Here is a 26,478-nt window from a genome sequence, read left to right on the forward strand (position 1 = left end):
CATTAGAAAGACTTCTTTTTAATGCATGGTCTAGAGAGATTCATTAAATCTGTAGCATTTGAGTAGCTCATAAAAACCAGACAGCAAAGCCAGATATCAAACATCTCAAATTATGAGCAACACAACAAGAAACAACATGTCACCAAAACTACTGACTGCTAAGTTATGATATTCCACAGTTTTACCATTTTTCTATACTATTTGATAGACTTATATTGTCTAAAGCATCCAAGCTTTATTAAAATAAATATAGAACTATAATGCCTTTTTTTTTCTGAAGAGAAAACAGGAAATAGATTTAACCCAACCATTTCTCATTCACACTGCAATTCCACAAGTCCATCTTAAATCCCACTTCAATTTACTTCGGCATTCTTCAATAATTCTGACAGCTCTCTCCTTTGATCTACATGCTGAAACTGCCAAGTCTTAGAGATGCTTCTAGTGAGGTTTATTCTTTACAGGAAAAAACATGCAAAACAGATTTTTTTTTTTTTTTGTTGATTGTTTTGCTTGCTCAGTCTTCTAGACTAACATCTTTTGATTTCTTCATTAAGACTGCTTCAAGATGCACTTTTGGAACACACGCATTAAGATTCATTTACCTATCTCCTGAGGATATACAGGGGTAGGTTTTGAGCATCTGCAGTGGTCAACTTAGGCAATACATTTACTCCATAAACATGGTCAGATGAGAAAGCAAAAACCTTTTTTCCATTTTAATTAGTAACCAAAGAAAGAGTGACCATTTATGTATTTTATTCAGGATCTTAAAACCAGAAAAAAATAAAGGAACAATCCTAAGAACAAGACTGAATAGCCAATTATCTTCATTCTGAACCCCTTCTGAGAGAGGATGGATTTAAAGGAACCAATCACTGTATGAGGAATATTTACCAATATATTTTCCCTTTTTGAGGGAAAGAAAGCAGACAGAGGTATCTTTATGGCAATGATACATGCACACTTATTTTCAGAAGAGGGCTTGGAGCTACTGAAATCCAAGTCCTTGAGAACGCTGGCAGGCTGCCTAAACACAGGAGCTAGGTGGAAGCACCATGCAAATAATACCTTTACAGCATCTTGCAACACTGAAGAGCTACCATTCCAGCTTTTAGAAAACCTGACATGCCCAGCTTGTACATGGCATTAGGGTTCTTGTGCAAAATAAAATATTATAAATTATCTTGCATAATGGCAAAATAATTATAATTTTCCAGAATCACAGTGCTGAAGATTCTTTGAGGATACTAGACTAGACTAAGTAACCTGAGCACAAGGGTAAAAAAACAAAAACTCTTCAGTCATTAACTGTCCAAATATTTTACTATTTGATTGCTGAAAACCAATGTCCTTTAGTAGCCATTGCTATGTACTTATGGACCAGAATACTATCAGGGGGAGGTAAAAAAAAAATCTCAAAAAATGTTGGCTGTTTGACTGAAGTTTTGTTTTCTTCAACTATTATGAGTTATTAATTAAAAGTTTTCACTATTAATGGAAGTTGTCACTTAAATCTTTGGAGATATTTTATGAAATGTGCTTGCTGCCACTAGGAACAAAAGCCTAAGAACCCATCTTTTTTTTCAGGAACAGATAGAGAATGAGAGTTTGTTACATAGTTATTGCCCAGAATTTTCCAGTATTCTTGCCTTTGAAATCTAACTCTCCATCCCCAAAGCTCCACCCACAGAGTTGTCAAAAAAAGACTTCAGCACATGCCAATGTGAAAAGCTTGGAAATCTGTGTTAGGAAAAAACCCTAAACAAACCAGGTGATGGGGTAACTCTTTATAGGCCTATTTGTTTTATTGCTGCTACACATTATTGCTAGCATTACAATCTTCAGTTTGTAGCTTTTTGGTTACGTCCTTACATGTCATTTTATTGTATTTTATTAAAAGAACATCTTGTCTGCACAAAATAATTAATTTAGCACCTCTAAAGCATTTTTATTCTTCATTCCAGCCTTTTTTATTTTAATTTAACTGATGGACAGCTAATATAGGTAGCTTGAAGAAAACAGCAGCACATGTTCACACTATCCCTAAGGATATAAAACACCCAGTACTTGCACACATATTTGCATGCATATATTTTCATACTTGCCCTCAAGACTGTACATCCACAGAAAGTTTATAATCAAAGGCTTCACTCTGAAGAACTGGAGAGGCTGTTTGCATGCATAATGCTCAAATGCTCAGTGTAGCTGCCCAAGACAATACCTCAAGGTCACTGCCGAAGTATCCTAGCAAAATGGCATTTAGCATCCCCAAACTTTATCCCACAAATACACTATGACAGAATATGAGGCAACGTCCAATCTCCTAAGAATAGCAAAGACATGCCCAAGGCCAGGAAAAACACAACCATGCCAGGCTAGAAACATCCTAATTGGCAGAGGTGTGCAGGCTGCACAACACCAATGCATACTGCACACAAACCTACAGAGTTCGGTGGGCACATTCAACTCAGCTGAAGAAGCAACATAATTACTTACATATGTGGGACTCTCAGTACCATAAATGCAGTTAGATTAAGAAGTAAAGCATCAGCAAGAGACTTCTGCTGAAATTTTGTACAGTTTTCAGAAATCTGCTTGGATGTGCCAGCAGGTATCCTGCTTCCAAGACCTTACAAAAAAAATGCTTAATGACTGGTCTCTCTGGATCCCATTAAGTGATCATATAAACAGCAGGGCACTAAAAGGTACTCAACAGAAATCTCTTAGTAACATTCTATGCCACCATGCACTTAGTGTTTCATTTGTTCCTGAGGAAACATGGAAATTCATTCAGGTTTGCAGAATCAAAGTATCATACATGAGACTCTGTACTAAATATAAATACTAACTGGAGTACAAATCAAGTACAAGTATGAAAGAAGACAAAATTGCAAGGACAGAAGACATAGGCACCCTGAGTGCAAAGCATGTATTGTGAACATGTTATTCACCTTTATTCAACAGTGTTCTGTGATAGGGAATAAACAGAAACCCACTACTCTCAAAAAATGCTAAAAGCTACTGGACTGGTCTCGAAAAGTGTGGTTTACCTAGAATCACATTACACACTACAGCTATGTGGAAGGCATCTGACCAGGACCCAGAAGCTCCCAGACTGGGAAGCCAGGCCTACAACACAGGATCAGGGTTTCGATCAGGCAGTTGTTCTCTACAGCCATATCAGCCATGTGGCCAAAGTGCCTCTATCTCATAGTTTCTCTCACAGATGAATAAAATTTGCCTTTGGGCCAAGCATGAATTAAGCCTGATTTTAGCAGCATGCGTGCCCAGCACCTGCTGAAAACAAGACATTTCCAAATGTGCTTCAAGCTGGGCACTGCTGGTGGAACTGGTCATTTACAAATCCTGACCTGCTTAAACAGTAATAATTTTGCCCTTTATCCCAAAAACTAGGAGAGATATCTCAAGCATTGGCTCTCATATATGCTTAAGATGGACATAAGATTATAGCCTTGCTTTGGCTGTGATTTTCTTTATAGTAGCTGGTATAGCGCTGTGTTTTGAATTTCAGAAAATAATGTTGTGAAGACGTTGATAGATGTTCCAGCTGTGTCAGCGCAGGACCAAGTCAAGGACCTTTTCTGCTTCTCACACCACCCCAAAGCAAGGAGGCTGGGGGCCACTAGAAGCTGGGAAAAGACACAAGACAGATGACCCCAGCTGACCACTGAGGTATTCCATACCATACGATGCCAAGCTCAGTATATAAACTGAGAGGAAAGCTGGCTCTATTGCTTGGATACTTGGAATGGGCATCAGTCACTAGGTAGCACATATGGCAATTGCATTGTGCATCATGTGCTCTGAATATTCAAATTCTTCTATCATTATTACTGGCTTTCCTTCTATTTCCGTACTACCAAAATGCCTTCATCTGAACCCCTGAATTTTACAAATTCCTGTGCCCTTCCCTCCAGTTCTTTCCCCATTCTACTGGGAAAGAAAGGGAGAAGGCATCTGAGTGGTGTTTCCAGACCTGCCAGCTTAAGCCAGCACAACTGCTAAGTATGTGTAATATTGACTGTGTAATATAATGTTACATTCTCCCTATATTAATTTTTTCAGTATCTATTGTAGTGGGTTTCAAGCTGTTTGTCACAGTAGCATTTGTCTGGATGTCTTTTTCTGGCAAAGAAAGTTCGTCAACAATGAAATAATTGTGGTAGCACATTGACCATATCTTGAGTTTGGGCATATGTCCCAAGTAGATCAATTTAAAAAGCAATGAAGCACAACCTAAAATCGAACAGAATAATATGTCACTATCTTTTACCAGGGAAGGGAACTCCTGCGCAGCTTTACTTCTTGGTGCAAAAAACAACCTTTCAACTCCTTAAACATTGTGAGACTACTGCTATTGTCAGCATAACTGACATTTTTTCTTCTAAAAAATATATTCTACTGAGAACTAAAACAGTACTGGAACCTATCCATGTAAAAATATCTTGTGTCACGTTTCTATATCACCCCAAAATTCTCTTGCAACTTGAAACTTTCCCTGAGTTCAACCCTAACAATTGTCCATTTCTATGAATGCTACAATGAAATCAGGTCATAAAGGCAAAATATTTTTTTTAAGAAGAAGGAAAAAAAAACACCCTATCTTGACATTCCTAAAATAGGAACTACTTACACTTTTAGTATACCCAGTTTTTGTTAAGATGTCAACAGAAAGCATTAAGACATTCTGTTCCACAATGAGGATAATCTTAAGACCCTATTACTTGCATAATTGGAATTTGGAAGTTTTAATGAACTCTAGTTTGTACAATACTGTTCATCACAAGTATGGACAAGAACAATTCACAGGGTTACATTCTTTTTTATAATATGCAGAATTAAAAATGACTATTCATTTTGACAAAGACTGATAGGTCTAAAGTGAACTTATGAATACTTATTCAGCATCAAAAATTATTTGAGCAATGACTGGTTTTTGGCTGTTGAACAAAAAATAAGGCTACTCAGAAATTTTTTTCTAAAAGCTTCTTTTCATTAGCATTCAGCATTAAGGGGTCTGGAAAAACCAGCCTTCTCTGGATTGCTTAGATCATGCACTCGTGTTTTCCATGTGGGATTTATCCTTCCTTTTGCAGACACTGATGTGATAGCCGTCTGAACTTACACACTTAGAGTTATTTTTAAACACTGCTGTAATACAGCAGAGGTAAGAAAAAGTTTGATTTCCAAGTGCTAGTTTGGAAAGAAACTTTGGAAAATTTAAACCATAGAAAAGTCTCAAGACAAAATCTTGCTGCAATAACAACCTGACTGAGGTTTCAGAAGACCTCACGTTTGCTGATTAACCCTAATAGGAAGTCCTAGGGTTCAACAGCATTGCTTTGACTAAAGCAGTCCCTGCAACTGGAACTGTTTAAATGTTTGGAAGAGTTGGGAGGAGAGTGAGGAACCAACCAAACAATGAAACCACATATACACAAAAAACCAAACAATCCCCCCCACACAAACAAACAAACAACTCAATATAAACAAATCTTAGCAGAAAATGATGCACTTTACCTAAGCTATTTGAAATATCTCATAAAACTCACCTTATCTCCCGGGTACACCTTCACAACCTTTAATGGTTGGACTCAATGATCTCAAGGACCTTTCTGAACCTAAATGATGCTATGATTCTATTCTCAGACAACATATCAATAATGCATTGTCTGAAGAGATTCTCAGTTCAGATATGCTATGTTTCTCTTATGTAAATAACCTGATGAAAGGTTTCAAGACAACTTCCAGGAAAAATTAAATCTATACAGAGTAGTCATTTTTTAGTGGTACCTCATGCTTCCATTTCAGAAGTTTTTATTTTAGCTAGGAGTACACTTTCACTTGTACAGATCACTTCAATGTCAGAGGGATTTCCAGATGCTCAGCAATTCACATGCACATAGCACTGCACAGAATGAGCATCTTAACATGGTTACTTCAGGGTTTACCCAACCACCACTGTGGTTTTTGGGAAAATACAACAGAAACATTCAGAAATCCAGACTCTAACAGTTGATTAACTCATTAAATCAGTCATAAACATGGTTTCAATAGGGCAATACCTAATCACCTTGTCTATTGTACTAATGACAGTTACTTTTTGATTGTATAGGTCACCTCTTCAGCCTTTACAGTAGGCCAAGCATTTGCCTCCTAACCAGAGCTTGTTGCAGTATCTATTTTTAATAACATTTCCCATCCTTCTCCCCTCACAGTTTTAAAAAGCACAGAAGAGAAGGGCACATGTTAGGGAAGAGGAATGTGCAGAAACCATTTGGTCAATTCAAATCCTAACAGCCATATATAAAATTAACCAAAGAATTGTATTTGGTGATCAAAAAAAAAAAACAAAAAAACAAACAAGTGTTGCTTAAGGTCATTGCAAGATTGACATTGTACCTGTAAACATATGGTGCTAACGCTGAATTTTCACACACCATCTCTGTTCTCTGGTGAATACTTTTGTCAAATGTGAAAAAAACCATAATAGTTTACATACTTCACCCGACATACGTAGTATTACACTAAGAACTCAGCTATAGTAGAATGGATAAGAGAAATAGCTTACCAAAACCAACACCAGGAAAAAAGTTCAAAGTCTTTGGTACAGCAGACACATTTAGAAACACTGATAAATTCAATTTCATTAGAAAGGTGATAGGAGGCTGCAGCTTAACCTATCTGTTTCTGAACCTTGAAATCTCTCCTTTCCACAGAAGGAAGTTGCTTCAAACCCTTCCTATCTGGAAATTAAAGCAGCAGAGTAACTGCTCCAGGAGGGGCTGCCCAAGTGCTCCAAGTGAGCCAGCGTGCCCAGCACCTTGGGCTGTTTGATGCACGGCCGGCAGCTGAACAGATTGGGCAGTGTGTGTCCCTGTCCCTGCATACATAGGAGCCATCTGGAAACAAACAGCTCAATCATGAAAGAGAAACGCTAATGAGGAAAATTGCAGCTTCCTGATCAAAAAACTGCAATCTCCTCAAAAAACCAACATTAAAAGAAAAAAAAGAAAAAAGAAAGGAGGTACTTGTTTACCTCCTTACTACTCCTGTTTTAAGACTCACAGAAGATGAGGGCTTTTCTTTATCTCCTTCTGTAACTATCCTTTTTAGTTACATTAAAATCATCACCATGGGGAATGAGGGGACAAGGGCTCCCTCATGGTTCTGGGTCTGGTGCCTCGGCCCAAGGCACTGCAGATCCAGCAGCCTTGCGGCCCAGCAAGTTTCGCTGAAGGCTGCTGCCAGGCCACAGAGACCTTGTGAGTGGATGCTTAAATACAACTAAATTTAAGGGCACAGCAGCCCCTATAACACTCAAGAGTAACAGCAGCTGGAGGAAGGAGACAAGAAGCAAAGCAAACTTGGTACATCACCTGGGATCACGCCCTGAGCACCGTGCAGAAGCGCAGGCCCATGACAGCCGCACTGACAATGCGCCATTTAGCCTGGCCAAATCCACAGCAACCCCATGCCAGCAGCAGCTACTGAGAATCAACCCCAGCTGCTCTGAAGTTTGTGACTTCACCTCTAATGAGCCTAATTAATTTACTTTCAAGGTAGCCTGACTCCAGATTGCACTGTGTTTTCCAAATGTTTTCCACAAAGCTGAGGGAAAAGACACCCACTCCCTGTGAGCCCTGCGTGGTCCTGGGGTACCCCTCCAGTTCAGGTGCTGTTTAGCACCAGTCCCTGCCAAGGGGAAACATCCATTGCCTGCTTCCAGGAGAGCCTGGGGAGAAAAGCCAAAAGGTAAAATACTGTAGAGCAAAACATGCTGACTGAAAATTGAACCAGGATTTTATTATTAAAAACAGTTACCAGATTAAGGATTATAATTCCTAAAAGTTGGGGAGGCAAGGGGGGGGTGTTAAATACCTTTGTTGACACTAAGAGATCACTGCCCTCATTAAAAGGTGCTTTAATTTCATTTCCTTATTCAATCCCTCAGTCTTCTAACATAAATTTTTCTCTGCCACTGACAACTTCTGCATTATTTATACAACGGCCAAACTATAATTGGCCTCTTTCACATGGGTGAATATCAACATATGGGGGAGAAACAGGGCAAGGAGAGAATGCAGATAAGTGACAATTTCCATATTTGTAGAGAAAACAGTTGTACTCTGACAGCATGACAGGTTTTAGACATACTGTTCTGCATTTATACATAGTTTATGTCTAGCTTCTAAAGGTTCATTTAGCTAGAAAATCATCATGCTTAGCTGCTGAAAGGAGGCTGGAACAGAATGAGAAATTCTCATGATCTGTGTGAACAAGACAACCATTTTGCTGTAATATAATTTTTCAGAGCACCAGATTTTTCTTTCTAGGCTATTCTGATTTAACTTTACTTTAGATCTAACATGAAGATACAATTTTTACTTCACACAGTACTATGAAACCAGTGGCCGATTTCCAATTTTTAGAGGCAGAAATTACATAAGCTTAAAACATACATCCTATTTTACTCCTGACATTGCCAGCTTTACTTTTAGCTTATTATAGCACATTTTATTCCTTTCTTTTTACCACAGCAATCAATTGAAACAAAAACCCCTTGATATTTACATCCTGAAGCTTTAAAATCACAGTATATTCCCATGTAAAGAAATGTGCTGCCATGAATTAAAGAGGGTCACATTTTACCAGGATGTTCTGCTTCACAGCTGGGACAGGATCATTTGAGAAGATTTCTATATATCAACTACACAAAGCTTTTTAAACAGATCTTGCCTTACAGCTCACAAAATATGATCTCATCTCACTTACAAACTACACTAAAACTACAGCCTTGAATCAGGTTAAGGAGGAAGGGATGGGTTGGGTATGTGCAGGGACACAAGCAAGGAAGAACCAAGCTAACCCCTAAAAGCACTGTGCCCATTCAGGTGCAAAAATTACTGCAGGTTCAGGAGGGAAAATACACACAAGCAACACCTGAGTTGCTGCTTTTCTTCTCTCCACTGGGAGCTTTACTGACCAGACAACCAGAGGAGAGGCAATTCTCACACTTTGCCCAGTGTGCCCCCACTTGTGCAGACCTCATTGGTTCCCTGCATGCTCCAGGCAAGATCCAAAGCCTGCTGAGCCAGTATCAGTCCCCATCTCAGCTTTCATATTCCGGTTTCAGGAAACATCAGATCTCTTAACACTTGTGATTCACAGTAATATAAGGCATTTTCTCTCAGGGAAGCCCCCTTTCATCAGCACTGACTGGGCAAATCTGACTTCAAACTGCCCATAACTGCAAATAAAATACTGTCACTCCCAATACAAACGACATTTATCTACAGTTTTACTGACAAGATACCCATCTTCCTATGGAGCTGATAGTAAACTTTTCACTGCTATTAAGACTCTGAGATACGAAGTTTATTCTTAGTGCTTCTTTTGCACTGTAAGATTCTGCAGAAACACATATTGTGACTAGTTGCATTAACTTGGAACCAGAAAACTTGGGCTCAATTCCCAGCACTGCCACGGGCTCCCCATAAGGCCTTTAGACATATCACTTAGAATTCCAGTGTCCCACATCAGGTATCTATAAATTGGCTGGCAAAGTCTCATCTAGTACTCCCAGACTTCTTAGAGTCACTGGAATGGAACAGATAGCTCCAGAGAGCAGTTCATCTCACCTGCAGACAGCAGTCCATCTCACACCAAGACAGACGCCTAAGGTAGGTCAAATGAATCACCTTCTGAAGGTATTTAAACTTAAATGAGATGAATCCTATCCTTAATCCCTCTCTGCCATTGATCTCCATCTGTCATATGGGATTTGTGTTTCAACACATCAATAGGACATTACTTTGATTGGTGCCTACGTAATATAAATGACTGTCTGATGTGTACAGACTTGCACACTTCACAAAAAGCTATTCCTAAGATCTTTACCTGAAATCTTCATGTCTACATTCAAAATAGGCTATCTGAGCAGCTATGGTTTTGACTGTGCATTTGTTTTGCCCATTTATGTTATCACATATCAGAGTTGTACTAGGTGTTCTCCTGTATCAGCCTCTCATTGAGAGGGTGAGCAGAAATCGCATATAATTACATCAACCTCTGGACAGATAAATTGGCTCCTGTACTGGGGAAGCTGCTGTAGCAGAATTTTGCTAATTCCTTTATCATAGAAACTGCTTCCTGGTATGAAATAGCTAGTCTTTTAAGTATTACTGGAGCTGAAACTAGTTTATCTCCTTTATGTCAGATAAATTACCTCCTGGATGCCAAAGGCTAAATCCAGGTTCTTTGTACCATCCCACCTGTAAATTATTCAAATCCCAGTTGTGAGCATGGCATTATACATAGAATAGCTTTCTTCAGTAGCAAGTCAAATAGCTTACACCTAGTTTTCAACTGGAAGATAGCAAATCATGATTACTGGGAAACAGGACACCTTCTTCTATTTAAAACCAAAAAAATTATCATTTATGCCAGGTTGAAGGTAAAGAGGTTTTAAAGAATAACTCAGCATGGTTTCTAAATAGAGCTCCCAACTGGATGTCCAAATCCCCTAGTATGAACAGCACTTTATGACCAGCAAAATATACTTACATCTGGCAGAATATCTAACAGACAAGTGCTCACATTTGCAGGTCTGAAGTTCCCATGATTCAATTAAAATCCCTTTGAAGGAGAGGGTTGATATAGATACAGCAGTGAGTTTATTGATTTCTGGGGGCCTTAAAAGATGGCACTTTTTCCAACATTTGGACTAGGTTGGTTTTTGGTTTTTTTTGGCACAATAGCCTATGACCCCAGTCAAAGATCTGGATCCTATTGTGTTAGGCACAGTACAAACACATTACAAGGCATGACAGGCCCTGTTCTAAAGAGACTGAGCAGAGCAGAGCAAACACTGCTCCTCACAAACATGAAGCAGCTCTTGATGAAACAGCTGTCGTCGGCTACAACCCACATTTGGAATTCATGTGTTAACACAGCATCCATACATAAAAATAACAAAGCAAAATTAGAAAAAAAGGAGAAAGAAGGAACATGGCCACCACACGTTATGATGTTTGTTTTTGATTTTTCCCATGTGTCCAGGCAAGCAAGCAGCCTACAAAAACAAAACAGGTAAACAGGTTTGAAAAAGCCTTAGCCAGCTATTTGAAGTGATGGCAACAATAAATGACTTTTCATGCAGTCTTCCAACTCAACTATAAAAGTGCTTTGAAGGGAAAAAAAATAGAACTGTATTTCTGGGACATAATTCTGCTCATCTAAAAAAAAACCATGATTCACTAGAAATACATCAACAAGAATCCTGATCTATGTGAGGCAGAATTGGAAGAACATTATTAGACCAAGTCCAATGGAAAAAGCAACATGGCCTGAAAGCAGCTGTTTTGTAATAGGAAAAATTTTAGCACGTGTTCATTTCAGGCTCTCTTTCTGTGCCTTATCTAGGGAAAAACTCACATGTATCTACTACTACTAAAACTCATAGCAATTGCACATGCTGTGACTGTATCCTCATGTAGAAGGGTGCTGTCCCATATGGTGAACATGCTTATTACATGTTAGTCTTACACACTAACTTGCTGATACCAGCCAGCTAAGGTTTAGTTCTAACTCTGCCTGGCAGAGTTTGTGTAGATCATCTTCACCTCTGCAGCAACAGGGACAGAATGTCTGACCAACATGGAACAACACGGACACCACCTCACTTCTAATTTACCTCCTAATCTTGCTACACATAAGGACAGAAAACTCATATAGCCAATAATAATGGGACAACAGCTTGACTTGACTAACCACAATCAACAAACTTGCTGATGGTCTTTAGGAGTGGAAAAGTTTCAGTACATTCCCCTACTCTTTTTTTTAAGTACTATACCTTAAGGTAAACACTAAGCATAGTTCTACACTATTTAGTATACTATCTCTTAAACTTTGTACCTAGAATTTATTTAATACAATTACCTCGAAGACTGATTGAAGCAACTACCTGTAAGCATATTAACAGCACTACAACTATAAGTAGGACAGGCTGAGCTAATATTTTTCATGGTTTGAGGATAAATTTTTGTATTATTTCCTCAGCATAATTCCTAAAGTATCCAAGATGATCAATACACTTATCCCAAAAGGACCCATGAAAAGGCCAATATTTGGCCTACTGGAAGACAAAACCTTAAACAATTTGTTGACTATAACAATCTCAACTAGGCTCAGTACTCATTACATCTACCTGTGTTTGTCCACCCTTGAGTTCATCCTTCCAGACTCACACATTTACCTACCTGAAACACCTAAAGCCAACACTGTAAACTATGCCAAGAGGTTGGATTTTTACCTCCCCAGAAAGATTCCTTTTCTTCACCACAGAAAGAGTCATAGAACTGACTGGAAGAAGCCACAGTGACACCACAGACTAGGGAATGGCAGGTGTTGACCCCTTCCAGTAAATAATTTAGCATTGCTGTTAAATCAGTAAACGCCACTGAATTGATATGTTGTTTTAAAAGTAGCTGAAGCACACAGATATTCTAAGAGCCAAATTTCAATGCAAATATCTGGAAAGGCAGGAAAAAAGTTTTGACTTTTGGGATTCATTTGAAACCTTAAGTAACAGTGCAGACAGTCCCTCCTGTGCCTGCAAAAGACTGGTTCATCACCTTTAATGGACATTTAGCTGGTTTTTGCTTTAGAATCTAATTGACAGTACATGAATAAACAGTGTTGAATTCAAAAATCTGAGCTCTAGCTGCTTGATATAAAGATAAAATATTCATTATTATTATTATTCCAAAATGCTTATTTCTATAGCAAGTTTTATGCCTTGCTCACCTATAACACAACTTCCATAGTATTTATAAAGAATAATTGATTTTGAGTAAACAGATCACAATTATAAGCCAGTGTATGATTTATAAAGCAAATATTTGCATATCAAATATTAAAGTAAGCCCAAGTTATTATTAAAAACATATATATTAAAAAAACATATATTTTGAAATTGACAAATGCAAGAAAAAACTATAGCACGGGACTTCAGGTGGTTTTGTCCCACATGATTTTTACTTTAATTTCTCATTATCAGCATTTTCTCAGTAAGCTAATAAAAAAAAAAAAAAGCCATAAATACACATTAATAAAAACCCCAAACAGATCAATCCTCTTATGCAAGATTTACATAAATAAAGCAAATATACAAGATAAGAGCAGCAAAGGCCTTACACAGCTATAGCACATCATGAAGTGAGCGACCTCTGTCAAGGTCACATGGATATTGCTGGGTGTTTCTCTGCTCTAACTAGCAGCTGAGCAAGCTAACAAAGCATGAAGTTGGAAAGTCAAAGATGATGAGCAAGTGCAAGGTAACTGCTTGTTATTAGCATATGAAAAAAAAAAAAAAAAGAAATCAAAAATCTCCAAAAGAAAGGCACACACTGTCAGGCTTTTCATAAGGAAGTATTAGTATGTCCCAGATACAGTTATCAAACGCAAGAGTGTAACAAACAGATCTTTAATTAAATATTTGGGCTGTTAGAAAATACATAAACTTTAATTTCAGAATCTAAAAATCCTGCAGTTCAACCAATATTCCACTTGCAGTCAAAAAACGTACTTGCCTTCCACCCTCAGCTGGACTACTTGAGGACATCTTTGGCAGTTCAGTGGGAGCACACGCTCAAAGGTAGCCCTCTCATCAGAGACACCTGTTTTCTTACCAATGCCACCAATTAACTGTCCAAATCCTGGCACACACAGAGAACATGGAAGATGCTAATCAAGACAAGTTTGTCCTGGTTCAAAGCAGAATCATGACAGGATTCCCTGGTTCAGATGCCAGCCACAAGATTTGTCACCTGCATAGACAGTTCCAAACCCAGAATGGTTTGACAGAAGGCCATCCTTCTGGTATCATCTCACTGATGGGCATCTGGAAACTAACGCCTATTTACACAAATCCTGGCCATAACAATGAAACACAGGGCACTGGCACTCCCAAATCTCAGAGAGTAACAGGAATTCTCTTTTTAAGTGAAGTACCTACTAATAAACACAGTTTATAGTTTTAGGACACATCAGAGGAACAAAATAAATTGAAAGAAGAGTTAGCACTAGTTAGATAAATAAACAAAAATGTCTCATCAGTTACAATGGATGAAATAGGATTATAACATACAAGGGCAGCTTAAGGGAAGTTCAGACAGAACCTCTTCACACTATGCTACATGTCACATCTTTTACAGCAAATGCTATTTAATCCAAGAGACACAATAGGAGTTAATGGCAGCAAGTTCAACGGGTTGGTGATTTTTAGGTCAAAAGGACATTCTCCATTCTCAAGGATTAACACAAATGCAGCAATTTCAACATCAAATACCCTAACTTGTACCTGGTCCAGTTAAAAGAAAAGAAAATACTAATCTACAGACTTCAAGTAGAAAGGTGTCATCTGCTCATACACTTGCTACCCTGATGGACCAAACACTGATACCTCATTTCTGGTCTGGGCTTTTGTACCTTGCGTGCCCAGCCAGGTTGCTGCGTGAACTTCTGTGTATCAGGGCACAGCTTAACACTGGTATTTTCACTGTGTGGGGATCAAGAAGCCTTTCAGCATATCCAGCATTGCAAAGGGAACAGTAAGCTTTTAGAAGTCCCATTAGGAAACAGACTAGACACATCCCAATTGAGACAACTCAAGTCCCTCCTCTAAACTAATTCTAGTCCAGCATCCTTTCTGAGTTAGGCACCTCTCCTACTCTCAACACTCCAGTCAGTGTTTACACCTGCAAACAATTTCTTTTCTCTTTGAAATAAGAGCAGATCACATTACCTGGCTGTAATGCCTAATCCTTCTCAGAACCAGTATTTTAGGGGGGGGGGGGGGATCACTTTTTTTTTTTTACTGCAAGTAGCCAAAAGTATTACAGTGCACTTTGTTAAAACACATTCAGATGTAGAATGAGAAAGCAAATGAAATCAGTCTATAATAGCACTTTTTCCAACTTTATTAAAATTGGCACAAAAAACCCAGAAGTACTCTCATGAATATGGATTTTGTATTTTATTCCAGATCATTGTCAAAGGTAATGAAAAGAATTGGAATAATGGAGATGGCAATTCCCCATACACTACTGTTCTGCAATTTATTACATGAAAAAAAAAAAAATCTGTTCACCTGGACAATAGTGCTGTTCTACAGTATTATTTTTACAACTAGAACATCACCCTGAACTAAATAAAATGCCTTACTGAATTCAAAACTCAAAACTTGCATTATCAACAAGAAACACAAAGAGCCATTTTAAACTCAAAAATAAAGTTTCAAAACTCTTTTGATTGGGACGTATTACACTATCATTCTTTAACCCTCAAATATTTGGCAGCAGATTGTGTCTTCTATCAAAACATCATACCACTAAGTTTTCCTTATCACTTTATCCTGTAAAAAAACTAAAAATACAACCCTTCCCATCTCTATTTGTATCATCACATAATTTAGGAATTCCTCCAGACTCTAATACTTCATTCTAGAAATAAATGCTTGTAAAGAAATGCTGTCCATAGCTTTGGAAAGTAGAAACAAAAAGAAAAAAAAAAAAAAAAAAACCAACCAAAAAAAAAGCCGAACCACAAATAATCCAAAGCAACCAAATCAACAAACAAAAACCAAGACCAAAATAAAACAAACAAAAATCCAAACAAACAAAAATAAAAACCCTGACATGCTAATAGTGGTCATTAAGTTTTCCACATAGGAGTTGGATCAAGTGTTCATCTGTACACAGACGTATTTTCTAGCAAAAGCACAACTGTTACCCTGAACCAGATAAGCTATTTGTCAAAGAAACTTTATTTCCACAGTGGTTTGCACAAAAGTACTCCAATTATTTTTAACTGCACTATCAACATAGTTATTTAAACACATGGACATGAGAGTGCATGAGCAGACTCACGTCTCTGAGCCAAGCTGAGGAATGGTTACCAGCCTTCCCATTTGCAACTGCTACGTTGATTTTTCAACCACACGATTGCAGTAAAACAACACCCTTAAGATAAAGGAACAAAACAGAACTTGTAACTGTATTTTTAATCACTTAAATCAATTCCTTAAAACATCACTGAGCAGCTTTGAGGCACTGTACTACCTAGTCATTATAGCTATGGCTACATTATTAAAGCTACCACAATACATTTGCCCATAAATCCTGAATAGTGTCCAGGAAACTTACAGACAACATCCTTAAAAGAACAAAATTAGGTTTAGCCACTCCTCAGTAAAATTTTATTTTCCTGAAATTTTTATATAACTATAATAATTCAGAGATGATTAATTATTTGGATGATTTCTCACGACTGTTTTAAAACTTGTTAAATCTTCTCAATTTAAAAAGATATTATGACTATTAGAAGCTTATCAGATAACTACACTGCACAGGAAATGTTCCAGATCTATTTCATGCTCTGATAGATTTCTCTGAGCCTATTTAAGGACATCTAGAAAACAGAAGTGGCATCCCGAGTTTGCAATTCTCTGAGAATTTAGAAGATGGCAACACCACTCCCTCTAGTATGGAGAGGGAGAAGTGTTCAGTGCCTTCTGTTTCAGGGAAATACCTCCAGACTGGCAGTGATAAGAGAACAGGTTAAGAAAAATGGTCAGCTCTCTCATAAGCCATTGATGTGCTCCTCCTTTAGCTACTTGGGGAAAACAACAGAAGAGAAAAGCCAACCTCTAAAACATACTGATTAGACATTTGTCAAAAGTAGTACATAAGGAGACCTTCTTAGTACAGTTCCCATCCAGCTTTCAGTCATTACAGGACTCAAAGAAAAAATTGGTATTAGTAAATATTTTTACTTTTTTTTTTTATTTAGACAAGAAAAAAATTTTCCACACGCTGCTGCACAAATCACTCAGCTAATCCTGAAAGAGATTGCCTGTAGCCTGCTCTTAGCCTACCACCAGAAGAAATCATGAAAAACCCTTGTCAGTTCTCCTCCTCCTAAAGCATTCTGCTTTGGCGTCAGGTATTTTTGTAAAAGAAGTAACAGTAAAACCACCCCCACTTTTATTGGGGTGTATGAGAGAGCAGAAGAGCCCACTCTAGCAAAGATGACATTTGTACGTAAAGATCCTGAAAATATTTGTTAAACTAATGCTTTGTTTACTTAGTCTGGCAAATGCTTTTACTTTAACCTCGAGTATCTTTAGGAAATGTCAGCAGTAAACACAAATTAATAGTTTGCTCCCTTATCTGTATTTCTAATTAGGTTTTTTTCCTAGACACAGAGTTATGTCTAAAACAAACATTCTATGGAAAATCAAAGTAAAATCAAACGATGAAGTATTTCTCTTTGTGAAACTGCGTATTTATATAGGCATCACCAGCAGAGGGAAGGAGATCATGGTATCCATGCACAATAATTCCTCCATGCTTTTCTTCCAGATATGCAGAAATATTTTTGTCCTTTTCATTTGTATCACAAACTTCAATGTCTCTCCCACAGCACTTAATACGAGGCTGCGTGCACCCTTTACTCAGAAAGCAGTTCCCAGTAAAGAGTTTATCTGTGTGCTTAAACATGCATGCAAATAAAAAATTACTTAAAAATATTTTTTAAATTGTAATCAGACTGCTGAATGGACAGGAAAAGACAACAATATGCTAATAAGAGCTTCATTTTCATGTAAGGAAACATCAATTAACTGAGTTCTGCACAGCTGAGTGGCTTAAAAACTTCTGCCAAGACACTAAGCTGCTCCTTCTTTTTACTTATTACAGCCAACCCTGCCAAAAGACCATAAAAATTGATTTTATGTTTCCGGCGTCTCTATGCTAGCTGGAAGAATATAGATTTTTTTTTTCCCCCCTAGGTTTCTGACAAACAGAACCTTCCCTTATCTCACACCTTCACTACACTAACCAACACTGAGCATGTTCTTGGTCATCTCCTACATCTGATTTAAGTTATGATTGAGGTAGGAAAACATTTCAGATTGTTAAATCAAACACTGTTCTCTATGGTTCTTAGGGTTTCTGGCCCATCAGCGTTACACAGGAGGCTATATCCCACTTGTGCTCCTATGGCATATGTGGCAACTGATTGTTTTTCCCATTTGTTTTGAGGAAGTATTAGAACTGCTGTTAGTCTGTGAGCTACCCCTTTAAATTCCAGCATCAACCCCTAAAATAGATTTAGCATCTTTCACATCAAACATTAATAAGGCTCACTTAGACACTCTTAATGTGAAGGAAAATTTGGCTTGTATGAAATGGCTACACTGGAACATTTCATGCTTTTGCAAGTGCAGGAGTATGATTATTTCCTACAGTATGTCATTATCTTATGCCCTGTGGTTCTTTTTGAAATTATCTCTTCTCACTCAAGCTGCCTACACTATGTTTTTAAGCTATATAGTTTCAATTTATGAATTGTATGCATGCAAATTTTGAGCAACTATACCACAAGCCAAGTAATACACCACATTATATTTCCCTCAGAAACTACTAATACAACTAAAAAATCCAAAAAGCTTGGAACGAAAACAGATATATATTTGACTCAAGACATAAAATCAGGTCATTTGTTTGCAAGACAGACAAGAAAATACTATTCTAGACACATGTGCAATCTCCTTACGCTTTTCCTGAGCAGGTTTTTTTAAGCATGGCAGGAGATGTCATTTCACATCCTCACAAAGCAAATTAGTTCACTGGCGACTTGTCCTTGTACCCAAAAGCTTCCCCCTCCCTTTTTCAGGGACACTCCTAAACAACTGCCCATCTATAACTCTAGGTGTCAACTCACCAGGGAAGGAAACTCCCCTCGGGTCTGCAAGTATCATCTTCCCTTTCTCAGGACGGAGTAACTCTCTTGGACAATAAAGCAATTTAAACAGCGCGTAACAGATTAACATGCAACATGGATGGCACACTGCACGGCAGCTCTGAGATCAATATCAGCGCTGCAGATTAGGAGTCGACTTGTCATCTACAACATGTATGCGTAGCTAAAACTACTCTGCTGACCTTTGTACAGAAAATATTGTTGCAGAGACAGTGAAATATTATTGCACTACAACATTTTGCATTGAGTTTACAAGGTAATAAAGACAGAGCTACTTCTTCACACGCAAATGGCTATTAAATAAGGAAAATAAAACTTGACATCCCCCAGACAATCAAAAGAAATGATTTATTTGGATGCCAACATCTGTCTTGAGATTGTGGCCAAGTGCTTTTCTGTGCTCATTTAGGACTCTACTTGGAAAGCTTTTCAGTTACATCTACCTAGAGATTTCTCTCTACTGCTTCCCATCTGACAGAAATCACTCAGCTGGGTCTGATGAATAATAGCAAAAGGCAGCTTGTATCAGAGATGATTGAATTACAGATTGTTGAAAGTGCCATAAAGGCTCATTCCAATGACTACATTTAATTTATTTACTATACTGACTACCAGAAGCTAGCAGGCGTTTGATATCTTTATTTCAGGAGGCTAGAAACAAAAGAAATCTTAATATTCTTTGTCACTTTCTTACTACTGTACCTAGTAGAGTTTGATAGGCAAAATTAACTTTTAAAAAGAGCGCTGATCCCCTACCCATACCGTGTGCACCTAGGAACCAGAACAGAACGTCCCCAAACCAAAGCAGGGCAAGCGGTACTCGGTATGAAGGCAACAATGTCAGAGAAGATGAAATTGCATGGAAAGAAAACACATTAGCCTGACAGCCTTTCTAGGTAATGAGGGAAAGGCTTTTGTGGTTGATACATAAACGATAAGCTGTTGTCCTGCGGTCCGGAGGGGAGAGCAGCGCCGGGGCGAGGCGCACCGCCGCGCCCCACCGCCCTCCGCCGGGGCGGCCGTCGGGACAGACCACCCAGCCCGGGGCGGGGGCACGGCGGCGGCAGCGCCAGGTGACACCGGGAGAAACAAGTTGGCCCGGGGGCCGCTTGGCGCGGGCTCCGGGCAGCGGCGGGGAGGGATGGAGGGATGCGGAGCGGACGGCTCCCCTCTCCGGCAGCCGGGGCGGGGGGCGACGGCGGAGCTCCGCGGGGGCGGGGAGCGAGGAGGGCGGCGGGGGGGGCGCGGGCGTCCCCTTTGTCTGTGTCGCCCCTCCCGTAAACGCCCCCACCCCCGCCGGGAGCGCCCCGGGGGCGGGCCCCCGCCCCCCGGCAGTGCGGGCAGAGCCGGCGGGCAGGCGGGCGGCGTCGCAGCCGCCCCCGGAGCGTGTGCGCTCCCCCCGCCCGCGCAGCGGGCAGCCCCCCCCGCCCGAGGCGACGCCGCCCGGGCGCGGCTGCGGACGGCCCCGGAGCGCTGCCTTACCTGGCAACCGGGGCGGGCGCAGCCGGCTCCGTCCTTCAGCCTCTCCCCACGGCGGCAGCTCCCGGGGCGAGGCTGCGGTGCGCGGCGGGGCGCGGGCGGACCGCCCCCGGCAGGGCAGGCAGGCTGCCCCAGCCCCCGGCGCTCGGCGGGCTGGCGGCGCGCCGGGCGTTAAGTTTCGGCGGCGGTGGCGGCCGCCGGCGGGCAGGGCAAGGCGAGGCAGGCGGGGCGGCGGAGGCGGCACGGGGGCTGCGCGGCGCCGGGAGCGCCGCCACACTGCAGCGTCTCCAGGAATCCCTCCCGCGAGAGGCAGCCCATCACCCCCGGCCCGCCGCCCTCATTGGCTGCGGGGCGGGGAGACGCGCTCCCGCCGCCAATCGCCCGGCGCCCAGCGAGGGTGGAGCCGCCGCGCCGGCCGCGCCCATCCCGCGGCCGCGGGTCCCTGTCCGCCCCGTCGGGCGGGGCCGGGCGGCGGCGGGCGGGGGCAAGGATGGGGATGGGGATGGGGATGGGGAGGATGAGGAGGGTATCCCCGCGCGGTGCGCAAGGCTGGCATCCCGGCGCTGCCGCCGCGCGGCACGAAGCGCTGTGCCGCAAGCCCAGCCGCCGTCGGGCGAGCGGGTGCCCCGGGCGAGGAGCGGCGGCGGCTCCCGCCCGTAGGTGGCGGGGCGGCGGCGACCCCCGGCAGGCGTAGGGGGCACTGTTAGCGAGCCTGGGTGCGCAGCCCCCCTGTGCCGCCGCCCCGGGCAGTCGTGACCCAGCGGTGAGTCGTAATTGGCTTCTGTGGCTTAGGCGAGAGCAGACTGTATCGCGTGTTCAGGTAAGGACGTGCAAGGGTTAGCCTAATTCCCTTGATCCATCCACTCTGAACTGGAGCTTTGATTAACATTGGTCTGCAAAATGTAACTGTAACAAATTCAATTAAGGGAAGCACATTTCTTCAACTTTTAATTAGATCTACCCTATTTGTCTCATGTTTAATATAACATAAAAAGTTGCTCAGGTTCCAGAGGGAAATGGAAATAGATTTAGATGTAAGCAAAGCTTTTAAAAACACAACAGACTAAAGTTCTTTGTTCCTCAGCATATATTACTGCTACATTTATACCCTCAAAGAGGATAACAAGCAAAATCCTCAAAGAGGAGGAAAACAATTTTACCTGCACAATTGTAATCATAACAGGGTGGTATTTCTGTGTTTCCCATAACCTTTAATTGGTTACACGGTACTGAACATACAGGTTGTAGCCCAGGTTTGATGCACTACTGTGCATGATCCTGCTGGATTACAGTTGTTGTAAGAAAACTTGAGAAAGTAGTAATATATTTCACAACCATTTAGTTGGTTTCTGTTATTACACTGACTGAGAGTGAAATTTACCTAAAGTACATCTTAATATAGGTAGCAGATGTTGGCAAAGAGAGGAGCCCGTATGCCATGGTCAGCAGGTAACTGAGAAAGTCACGCAGCCCCCAGGCACATCTCGTAGGTGACTTATTGTGCCTGCAACAGGACTGTATTCTGCCTTTCCCCATCCATCCTTTCATGCTGGGATTTGACTCTAAAATTCACAGCCCTTTTCCAGTTCCGTTTTTCTGATCACATTTGTTCTTAGGTCTGTTAGTCAGAATATCAGTTTTTCTTGTATGGGCACATTAGCTCATGAGAGGAGAGAAGGAAAGCAAATGCAACAGAAATTACATTGTAAAGCTTTTACTGAGCTACAGAAAGGAGGAACAACCATAATTTATACTGCATATGCAGAAGTGTCACCTGTGTTCAAATTACTCTATATGATTTAAAAGGGTTGCTGTTTTCTCTGTCCCAATACAATAGATATCAAGGATTATTTTCTCCAGGATCATTTATCTGGTCAGTTAAAAAACCCACACATTTCAGTGCTAGTAATTATGAGGACTTGATGCTGAGTTCCTAACAGCCACACAGCCAGAAGTCTGTGGGAGTCTGACATTCACAAGGCATGACACATCATATGCTGTCTTAGTATTTGAGCAAAGACAAGAAACATCACTGAAGCCCAATGGCCCTTCCTTAGTGTAGAGACAGTAAGGAACAGAAATGCTATCTAGTCATAGTCCTGAAGAGTATACCAACACTTTTGCACTCTGTCTGTGGTAGCTCACACATAATTGTTCTGCTATGTTTAAAACAAACAAACAAAAAAAAAGCCCCCCAAACCAGCTGTCATAGCAGCTGGGGGAGATTTTGCCTATTATGTTGTGAGCTTGGTTGTTTGCAATTAAAGAATTGCTGCAAAAGTTGCTTCCTTCAGTTCCTTTCAAGTTCAAAGGTTTATTCATACAGAAAGAGGTTTTCAGTCCTGCAATTTTTATTTCACTACTGCCTTTTCAAGGAAATGGGTAGTTGCTATCCAGTCATGATGTTAATTATGCCAAAGGAAGCTGTGAGGCTTGAGGAATGACATACATATCCTGAATGGACTAGGATGCTCCAGAAGAGCTCATGAGCCATTTGATGAGTGCTTGGAGTGGTAGCCAAATGCTAGCCTCTGAAATCATGAAACATAGACCACTGTATTTGTTATTGCTATCTTTTCCACAGTTGTGTTTAGGAAAGAAGAAAGGATCCTATTATGAGAAAAAAGAAGAAACATGCAAATCCAGAAGAAATTCTATTTTAAGACCTATTTTGTTGTTTTGTTTGGCATTTTAAAAAAATGTAATGTGTTTTAATGCATCAGAATATAATTTTAAATAGTGTCAGCCATTTAGAAGTTCCATCAGGAATCCTACTACATACAAATGAAGAACTAGACTCCATTATATTCTTCATATGTCCTGGTTTTGTTTTAGACTTTGACTGAGCCAAAGGTACAGGTGCATAAAAAAAAAGAATAAAAACTAAGACCAGAAATTATTCCTTGTTTATCTTTGTCTTTTTTTATTTTCTACTTCCTGTATATTGTGACTTCAAGGTACAACCTCAATATTAGAAAGTAATATGAGCCATAAAATCTAGATTTTGAAAATGACAGACTCCTGCTTGATCCATAAAGAAAGAGGAAGCATGGGCCAAAGCCAATGAAACCAATATTCTTGGGCCTATCCTGGCAAGTTTTATGGCATATAAAGAGCAGATGCTAGAATGGCAGTCACTGAACTGAGGCTAATTCAGGAGCAACAGAAGTTGTTACACATAAAAAAAAGCAATCAGGTCTCTGACTTTTTTCCTTTTGTAGGTCACCCTTTGTGTGACCAAGTATCGCAACTGCCACAAAGAGATGTGCAAGATGGGAAGTCAGGTAAATAATGAGACCAAATCACTGGCCAGTAAATAAGTAAATAAAACTGGTGGCATGTTAATTTACTACCAGGTAGATCTGTAAACTAACTGAACTGGCTTTGTGTTGCACAGGGTTGCAGATCCCTGTCTTTAACAGAAAAATGCTTTTATTTTGTTCTTCTTTATCATATAATTTACTCCTGTTTATGCTTTGATTTGTTCTTTTCCATCCTCAAGTTTTTAGTTTTTGGAGAAGTTCTTTCATGGGAAGATAAAGGAATTGGGTTTTGCTTAGGGAAATGGAACAGCTTTTAAAATTATGCTCTGATTGCTGTAGTTTAAGAACGTGCTTCTGAAATTTCTTCTAACATCTTAAATGTCTGTTCTTGATTGTTTTGGTGTTTTTTCCAGTTGACTGGGAATCCAAGGGCTGGTCTGTATAGCTGAGAATTAAACACTTGGAGTCCCATTTGCATGTTCTGTTGTCACACTCTTGGTTTCAGTAAAGTTTACATAATACCTACTGAGTGGTGATGATGCACTTAGAATTAAGGACATGAAAGCAGAGAGAGAAAGCTACGTCCCCAAAGTGACAATTAACCTTCAGTAAAATTAATAAATACTGGAGTAACTATTCAACTATACACAACTAATGGAAATGTTACATGAAGCAAATCATCTTTGAAGATTATTTTTCTAACAACATGTGTGATTATCATTTGGGTAGAGAGAGTGGAGAATAAATGTTGGGCTTTTGTGGTTTTAATCATAGCTAAAAATCAAAGGGTAAAATCAAAGAACTTGTTAGTCCATTCACTGATGCCTGTCTCAGTTTGTCATCTGATTTCATTGTTTTCTTCTGTTTGATCTGTACACATCTGCTGCTGCTTCTAAGTTGATTAGGCAGAGATGGTCTCTTTTAGTCTGCATTTGTATAGCAGCTGACACTGAGAGCTCCTGCTTTGTGCCCAGGGCTCCTGGACACTGTGGCAGCAGAAATGGAAATGAAAACAGAACTACTCTGAGGGGGTGTTCAAGTGTAGCCAAACCAACTTGCATATGCTTTGCACAGATGTCAGCTATGTAATGTGTGAAGTGATCTGAGTCAGTGTCAGTCTGTTCCCCTGTAGATGGTGCCCCTAGTTCAGGGATTCTCTTTTGGGTTGGCAGATCTGCATCCCTAATCCCCCTCCCCTCTTTCAAAGTCAGTTTTGCCAAAAAGGTGCTCAGGATGGTACTCCAGAAAAAAATGTTTTTCAGTGAAGGTAAGATGAGCTGGACTGAAGTCCCAGTTCTCTTTTCAGAGAGAAAACACAATCTGCTATATAAAATGACAAACTACTGAACTCTTAGCTTCCAGAACACCCAAATATTATCAATCTCCTTACCTTATGGCTTCCTCCATGTAAAATTTCTAATCCACTGTTAGTATATTCATCACATGGATGACTGTGTAATAAAAAGAATGTGAAATGTCATTTCTAATTTAATTTTGAGGAGTGACCTTGCAAAGCAGATGGAAGATCTGTGTAATGGCAGTCAGTGTTACCTCTGAGGAGAGGGTCGAGACTTAAACAATGTTTTTCAAATCAGTATGAATGATTACCACAATGTGCATAAGAGAGCACATTCCATGTCTCCAATACAAATTAAGCATAACTCTGTATGGAGAAGCTCAAATGAATTGACTTCTAAGTGTAAAATATGCTTATATTTACACCAACCTGAGTGTGGAGTGAGAGTGAATAATATAAGTATCAGACTATAACACTGAAATAGAGGTGAAATCTTAAGGCTTCAGGCTTGCTAGACTTCATGCCTCTAATTTGAGATGTCCATGAAATCTTCACTTTGCAGCAGAAATACAGCAAAAATGTATGTCAGCCAGGAAGCCAGCCCAGGAATAAAGCATGGTGAGTTCTACCATCTAACTATGCAGAGTAGGCCAAGAATTTCCAGGTGAATTAAAAATGGGATAGAGTTACTAAATAATTAATTAATGTATTTTAAATTTCAGAAAATACTTCTGAATATTAGTAGCATGATAAATAATACTTAAGGGAGTTTGTTTTCATTTAGCTCATATTGTCATTTCATTCAAAGTAAAATTACCTTATTATTTGAATTTAAAATGTCAAATCAAGAAAGTGTACCATTTTTTACAGTAATGATTATTTCATAATAATTTATGTCTGTTTAAAAATGTATTCACTTCTCTTACAAAAATGCAGTCACTGTACATTCTGATGTCTAGACTTTTGAGCTTAAAAGCTTGCAAACTACATACATAAATGAACTGAAAATTATGCTTCATTAATATAATTAGTAGAAAAGATTTTTAAATTTTGCTTTCTTCATAGCAATATCTTAGCCAGTATACAATATGGTAAGCTAGCATTTACTCTGGCAACTCTGTCTGTCAGAAACACCATTTTGTTTACAAACTAAAAGAATTGTTTTGTTTGCCTTATTGCTTTTTCTATAGCATATGCCATAGCCTTCAAATTGTGTGAGTATAAATTAGAAGGAAATAGAGCTCTCCAACTGTGTTGTTAAGATGATAAGGTCAATAGTAATGTCTCTTCTGCAAACCTTGATAGATATTTATCCAGGTCAAAGCTGAATTTTTATTCATTACAAAATGTTAGTGAAAAGAAGGCCTTTCTTGCTTTTTAAAAAATTTAGGCAAAGAAAAATAAATCCTACTCAGTGAACCTAATTCTCCTCACAGTTAGGTATAAATCTGTAGTGAGACCTGTCTTAAAAGCACAGTTTTCACAACTGTTCCTGTCTTAAAAGCACAGTTTTCACAACTGTTTTCTTCTATAAATCAAACTGCCTCAAAGTCCTAAAGAAGTTAATGTAGCAATGCATAATTTTAATTC

At 39.8% G+C, this 26,478-nt stretch overlaps 1 protein-coding gene across 4 annotated transcripts in view; it reads right to left on the reverse strand.

Annotated features, from left to right (window-relative positions):
• The window catches only part of SYT1 (synaptotagmin 1), a 333,690-nt gene extending 313,245 nt beyond the window's left edge, over positions 1–20,445 (reverse strand). For 3 of the 4 annotated variants that reach the window (XM_058022088.1, XM_058022086.1, XM_058022089.1), the window contains exon 1: positions 20,332–20,444. The gene's annotated coding sequence lies outside the window, so the exon portion shown is untranslated. Of the gene's footprint in view, positions 1–20,331 lie in introns of all 4 variants that reach the window. The other variant, XM_058022090.1, reaches the window with a different exon arrangement.
• Between the last annotated feature and the right edge of the window lie 6,033 nt (positions 20,446–26,478).

The sequence above is a fragment of the Melospiza georgiana genome, chromosome 4, assembly GCF_028018845.1.
Source record: "Melospiza georgiana isolate bMelGeo1 chromosome 4, bMelGeo1.pri, whole genome shotgun sequence".
NCBI lineage: Eukaryota > Metazoa > Chordata > Aves > Passeriformes > Passerellidae > Melospiza > Melospiza georgiana.